A 7912-nucleotide genomic window follows, 5' to 3' on the forward strand; every position below is an offset into this window, starting at 1 on the left:
TTCATATATCATATTGGCCATTTCAAAGCCTTCAACCACGAATCCACTCATGAATTTCTATATACAAGGTCATACCTACAATTTAACTTAGCCATCTCAAGGCTTAACATACAATTCATCATTGATTTTCACATTAAAGGCACAATGCCTAAGATTTCCACCAACAACTATGTTTACATATCGTTCCATACTCATGCTATCAATTTCCACATATATTTCATTCCTGTATACCTCAATTTCATAATCATTACATTTAACCATGATGTACCATTCGAAGGTACCATATCATATCTCTCACCTACAAGTCTCATCATAAAGGAATTTTCGAAACTTACTTATCCTATCATATGGAACTAAATCCATAATTTCCATTACTTTTAAGATTCGACATCGGTGGATATACCGGTCTCTCAACATATTCAAGGCTACTACAAGTACATGACCATACATCATTAGTACCTAGCCAAAACTACATCAACATTGTGCTTTTTCAACACATCTTTCGCCATAAGTTGCATATGCAATATACAATATTCCACAAGTCACTCTACCCTTAAGGCAACGTTCTCAACCTTTTATTTAACCAACACATTTTCTAGGTACCAGCTATTATCATAGATTCGTAGATGGCTCCGACACAATTTACCTTTCATTAAAGGCTAACGGTTCACCACCTTAACTTAAATCGCGATCACCACAAGCCTTCCTAGAAGGACATTTACTCAGTCTATCAACACTTAATCAAGTTATTATCTCTTACACATCGAGCAAGAATCCCAACAAACTCCACAATATCACTCGAGTTGGAATATTCGTTTTGATGAAGTCGTTAGGAGTAACGGTTTCATCAAGAACGAGGATGAACCTTGTGTTTACAAGAAGGTTAGTGGGAGTAATGTCGTCTTCCTGGTACTTTATGTAGATGACATATTGCTAATAGGAAATGACATCCCCACATTACAAACAACGAAAGACTGGCTTTTCAGAAAGCTTCACCATGAAGGATTTGGGAGAAACAGTCTTTATACTTGGTATAAAGATCTATAGAGATAGATCCAAGAGGCTGCTGGGTTTATCTCAATCCACATATGTTGACAAGATGCTAAAGAGGTTTAGCATAAAAGGGTCGAAAAGGGGTTTTCTTCCCGTCAGTCATGGGGTATATCTTTCAAAGGCTATGTGTCCTAAGTCACAACATAAGAAGGATCGCATGAGTGAAATTCCATACGCTTCGGCTATTGGATCCATCATGTATGCCATGATATGTACGAGACCAGATGTATCATATGCTTTGAGCATTACGAGCAGATACCAGTCTGACCCTAGAGAGGGTCACTGGACAATAGTCAAAACCATCCTTAAGTACTTGAGAAGAACTATGGATGCGTTTCTGGTCTATGGTGGGGTTGATGAGCTTTCAGTGAAAGGATTCACTAATGCCAGCTTTTAGAGTGACAAAGATGACTGTAAGTCACAGTCAGGATTCGTATTCACCTTAAATGGTGGGGCAATATCTTGGAAGAGTTCCAAGCAGGAGACAACAGCAGATTCAACGACAGAAGCTGAATACATAGCTGCTTCAGAAGCGGCTAAGGAGGCCGCGTAGATCAAGAAGTTCATATCTAAACTAAGGGTGGTTCCAAGCGTGGATGAGCTCATACAGTTGCTTTGCGACAACACAGGAGCCATTCCGCAGTCAAAGGAACCTAGGTCTCATCAAAGATCTAAGCACGTGCTCCGTAGATATCACCTGATTAGAGAAATCATTGATAGAATGGATGTAAAGATGGATTATGTTCCCAAAGATGATAACCTAGCCGATTCTCTGACGAAGGTTGTTTCTCAGAGAAAACATGATAGTCATTATAAGGCTTTAGGTATACGACTTAGGTCAGATTGGCTCTAGGCCAAGTGGGAGTTTGTTAGTATATGGATGTCCTAGAGACAATCTTTTGATTAGATTAGGACATATGTGGACCTTTTTATATTGTCACAAATAAATAATAAGCACTCTTTATCCTGTTTCATATTTTGTCTAAATATTATTGTTAATATATTATATGAGTAACTGGATAAACCCCTTGGAATAAATAGGTATCTCTTGAGTATCTGTGATGAGATCACGATCATGAGGATTTAAGCATAGCAGATGTTTATTCATAATTTTATGTTCCTAGCCTAGAGACACTGAGAATGGGGATCAGTAATCTCGGGTAAGACTAGCACGACTTATCTACTTGTATTCGGATACAAGGTAAATACCTCATGAGCTACAGATATGGAGATGTATAAGGGTATAGCTCGCACTGAACAGACCCACAAAGAGACTCCATGAGGAAATCTTACAAAAGTATCATTAGAGCGTTCTCTTAATATTTGGGTATGTCTTTCCTTAGACCGTAAGTTGTCACCTAGATTGTGTTCTAGAAGGCATGTTTTGATTGTATACCTCGTCTGCCTGAAACATGGAGACTTATAGGTATACTTTTGGGCATGTCCCGAAAGAGCACAGGCCTAGGGTGATAGGCTGAAGGAATTCGTCAAATCTCTGTAAGGGATTAGGTTATCTCTAAACCGGAGAAATCGGGATGACATTTACAGGACTCGGGAATCTATGCATATTAAAAGAGATCATGAGATGATCTGCCTTTAGAGTCAGTAAATTGAAGATTCCCTATTTCGAATTAAAGCTTACCCTAAACCGCAAGGGTTTATACATTTCCTCACCCTAGGTTTAAAGGGAAGGTAACTGAGATAAAAGGAAATACATACGGTAACCAAATATATCTAATAGGATGATCATATCATTAACCTAACTAGCTCTGGGGCAACAAAGCATTGTTAGTGCTCTGTGATGTCATTAAATGGGTTGTGGGCTTGTTGGGCCCAAGCCCATTTATGTCAGTGGCTATGTTGGGCCTAATGGGTCACACACTAACACCTTATTGTGTTGATGAATATAGCATTAAAGGTATTGGGTCTAATAAAGGTTGTTAGCCCAAGAAGAAGTTTGGAAGCCCACCTAAAAGGGAAAGGGCGCATGGTAATGGACTTGGATGGTCCAAGACATTATTAATTAATTTAATTAGTTAAATTAATTATCAAATATTTAAATTTTGAATTTGAATTTAAATATTTGAACGTTTGAATTTAAATGTTTGAATTCGAATTTGAATTGGCTATGAAAAGTTGTTTCATAACAAAAGGATAAGATAAGATCTTGTTGGAACAAATCCCAAGTATCAAGAGGAGATCTTTGGGCATCATCCAAGGCTGATTTGGGGCGCTGATTTTGGGTTTTATGATGGTCATATGATCAACCAAATAAGCTCCAATCAGATTTGGTTGGTTGAGAGAATAAATGAGTGAGTTGGTTCAAATTTGAATGCAACTACTCAATGTATTTGGACTCTTTTTGGGCTGAACAAGGGCGCACCATATGGCTGGCCATACGATGGTTATTAAGTCTGATTTTTGACTTGGTATAGACTTAGTCTCATGAGGATATGATGGGAGGTTGTTGGCTAGATTTGAATTGCAACAACTCCACTTATTCCTCCACCATTGGGCGCTACATAGGTCAGATTTTTGGGAGAAAAATCTGATTCAATTCAATCATTCTCTCATCTCCAAGTGTGCTTCCTTTTGTGAGGTTCTCTTTAGGGTTTTTTGAAAATTACCTAGCCTTTTCTCATAGAATCCGTGCGCCACTTTGTGAGTTTTTCATGCTGAAAAATTCACTCATCTAAATACATTAACCTTGCCTCATTCTTCTCCTACTGGGATGCCTAAAGTGCCTTCCTTGTGGTGTTTATTTGGTGGCTTTTCAAGAAGGGTTCTTGCATCTTGACGTAGGGTGGTGTGGATCAACGTTAGAGGGTTTGAACCTTCAAACCTAACACTGATCATCTTGGAGTTTTGAATCACGAACAAGGTACATCATACTTTCTTAAAGCACGTATCTTGATTAGCATGTGTGATTCCGCTTTGAAAAATTTTTGTTTTCATCCTCACGTGCCATCGACCTTCAAGGCCATTTTCTTTCATATACAACATTTCTCTTATACCAGTCATCTCATCAATTTAGGGTACTTCCAAGGATCATTGTAACATCCCGGGCGCTGACGAGGGCGGGGAGTGATCGCCGGTGCGAAAGGGCATGGACAAGGAGCGGCTCCTGGCAGGCTTCTAGGGACGGGGGTACATGAATGAATCGAATCCACACCCGAAAGAGAGGGATTCCAGAGACTGTGCTGGTATGGGACGGTATAGTTGGGAATGGCTTATAAGAATTAATTGGTACTACCTATACTAACAAGATGCATCTACTTTTCGGTAGCCCGGAACGAAAGAACTCCACAGTTAAGCGTGCTTGACTTGGAGCAATTCTGGGATGGGTGACCTCCTGGGAAGTTTTCCCGGGAAGTGTGCGAGTGAGGACAAAGCACGCTGAAAAGTCTCGTGTTAGTGTGTGAGGACAGTCGTTAATCCTTGCAAGTTGCCGGGCGTTACTAGATAAAAATAGCAGCCCCAAAGGGGTGAGAAAAATCTCAGTAGTGTGATAACAAAACCAAATGCAACAGTACTAACCAGATACAGAATTACAAAACAGTCGCATCATCAGTTCAGATCCATCAAATACTAATCATGATCAAAGTGCATATATAACGCCAAAAGTGTACGTTCATAGCACTACGGTGCACGTATCACTAACATAATATCATATTGCGAATATCACGCCAGAAGTGTACGTTCACAGCACTAATGCACCGGATCCCATCAGAACTCCGCAGTCATGTAACATCCCGGGCGCTGACGAGGGCGGGGAGTGATCGCCGGTGCGAAAGGGCATGGACAAGGAGCGGCTCCTGGCAGGCTTCTAGGGACGGGGGTACATGAATGAATCGAATCCACACCCGAAATAGAGGGATTCCAGAGACTGTGCTGGTATGGGACGGTATAGTTGGGAATGGCTTATAAGAATTAATTGGTACTACCTATACTAACAAGATGCATCTACTTTTCGGTAGCCCGGAACGGAAGAACTCCAAGTCAAGCGAAGTCTAGTAACGCCTGGCAACTTGCAAGGATTAACGACTGTCCCCACACACTAACACGAGACTTTTCAGCGTGCTTTGTCCTCACTCGCACACTTCCCGGGAAAACTTCCCAGGAGGTCACCCATCCCAGAATTGCTCCAAGTCAAGCACGCTTAACTGTGGAGTTCTTCCGATCCGAGCTACCGAAAAGTAGATGCATCTTGTTAGTATAGGTAGTACCAATTAATTCTTATAAGCCATTCCCAACTATACCGTCCCATACCAGCACAGTCTCTGAAATCCCTCTCTTTCGGGTGTGAATTCGATTCATTCATGTACCCCCGTCCCTAGAAGCCTGCCAGGAGCCGCTCCTTGTCCATGCCCTTTCGCACCGGCGATCACTCCCCGCCCTCGTCAGCGCCCGGGATGTTACATGCCCACCAGCTTCCGCCTGGTTCGTCCTCGAACCACACCGTACTGGATGAGAGGCCCTGCTCTGATACCACTAGTAACGCCTGGCAACTTGCAAGGATTAACGACTGTCCCCACACACTAACACGAGACTTTTCAGCGTGCTTTGTCCTCACTCGCACACTTCCCGGGAAAACTTCCCAGGAGGTCACCCATCCCAGAATTGCTCCAAGTCAAGCACGCTTAACTGTGGAGTTCTTCCGTTCCGGGCTACCGAAAAGTAGATGCATCTTGTTAGTATAGGTAGTACCAATTAATTCTTATAAGTCATTCCCAACTATACCGTCCCATACCAGCACAGTCTCTGGAATCCCTCTCTTTCGGGTGTGGATTGGATTCATTCATGTACCCCCGTCCCTAGAAGCCTGCCAGGAGTCGCTCCTTGTCCATGCCCTTTCGCACCGGCGATCACTCCCCGCCCTCGTCAGCGCTCGGGATGTTACAATCATAGTCCTTATAGAAGGTAACAATAGTCTCCGGGAACATAATCCGCGCAGAGATGACAAGAGTCTCCGGGAACATAATCCGCACAGAGATAACAGAAGTCTCCGGGAACATAATCCGCACAGAGATAACAAGAGTCTCCGAGAACTTAATCCGCCTAGAGATGACAAGAGTCTCCGAGAACATAATCCGCACAGAGATAACAAGCGTCTCCGGGCACATAAGCCGCACAGAGATAACAATACAACATATCCTTATATAACGACAAAATGTGTTTTGTATAAACACATGAGGCTACCCTCATTATAGGAATAGTGGTATACTAGTTATATCTCATATTTGCACAATTCACTGTGACTTCCTGTGTACTTTTCTTTCAATGAACAGTCTACTCATTTATCTTGACTAGTCATCCGACCTAGTTCATAACACAACCAATATCTCATGATTCCATAATCTTTCTTAAAGTTTTGTACACATCTCACATCTCTTAATATAATATATCATATTTCCCACATATAATTCCCATCACACGAGAATTTTTTTTTTTTTAAACCCAACCGTCCAATCACATAGAACTATTTGCACCTCAGTCCTTGCACTGATAACTGCACATCACTCCTTGCACTGATAATTACACGTCAGTCCTTGCACTGACAATTACACATCAGTCTTTGCACTGATAATTACACGTCATTCCTTGCACTGACATTTATATATCAGTTCTTGCGCTGATAATTACACGTAAGTCCTTGCACTGACAATTATACATCAGCTCATTAGCTAATCTTATCATTTTCATATTTGCATTACACATTAGCTCTTTCGCTAACCACGTAATTTCACACTCTATTGCACATTAGCTCTTTCACTAACCATGGAAATTTTAATTTCTATTGCACATTAGCTCATACACTAATCATACAATCTCTTTCCCTTAATGGTACCTTAGCTTATTCATTAATCATAACATTTTCACTTCGTTGTTTTAAAGCAACAACTCACATTACTTAGACTAACATGAAGTTTATCGATTTTACATACATTAGCTCTTTTACAAACATTATATACTTCATGCAATTATATTCACATAATATACTAGATGAACCATCACATAATATACTTCACGCAATCAATTCATACCTTTTTCTAGTCTGAGGGTTTCCCCTCTATTCAATGACTCTAGGGTATATATTTGATTTCCCTCCTGAGGTTCTGCAGTCACTCGGACCATTGTAGCAAGCTCCGCCCTAACAATACACTCATTAGCAAAATGGCCTTGCTTGCCAAATTTAAAACACACTACCACTAGTAGTACATAATTCTTAGTCATAATTCCTTATACCACATTTGTTTCCTTCTTGACACATTTGTCAAGTCAAACCATTATTCCATTATGGACCACCATACTCTCAATAAACCTTGTCTAATGCCATCCATGGCAATTTTTCTTAACTTCCTACATTGTACTCTCGATACATTATGATATTCTCACTTATGTCCAAGCAATATTGAATCATCATGGACTAAAATTCCATATTCCAACATTGAAGTACCTAACACATCACTGTCACATTATTTCCAAGGTACTCACATTCCTCAACTCAGATTTCGAAGATTCAAATTAATTCTACATTCAAACATCTTAATTCATTCAAGTGTATGCCCTCACAAGGGACTTATAACATTCTTATCTAACCTTCATATGTCTAAGCTTACATATAAGCATACCTATTCAAATTTTCAAGAATTCATCGGGGCTCCAAGTCACCCACCATGTCAAAGTTATACCATTAAATCCATATGTACCTAATGACTTTTTCTACTCCATACATATAGGGAGTATTTACCAACACTATCATCATGATATCAACTCATTTCAATTATACTTACTAACCATACGACCACATATCCACTTAGGGTAGCATTCTACCTAAACGGGTTAGACATATCTTCAA

This window comes from Gastrolobium bilobum, unplaced genomic scaffold (genome assembly GCF_033153095.1).
Source record: "Gastrolobium bilobum isolate Gb01-03AN ecotype WA unplaced genomic scaffold, APGP_CSIRO_Gbil_v1 utg25627, whole genome shotgun sequence".
Lineage (NCBI taxonomy): Eukaryota > Viridiplantae > Streptophyta > Magnoliopsida > Fabales > Fabaceae > Gastrolobium > Gastrolobium bilobum.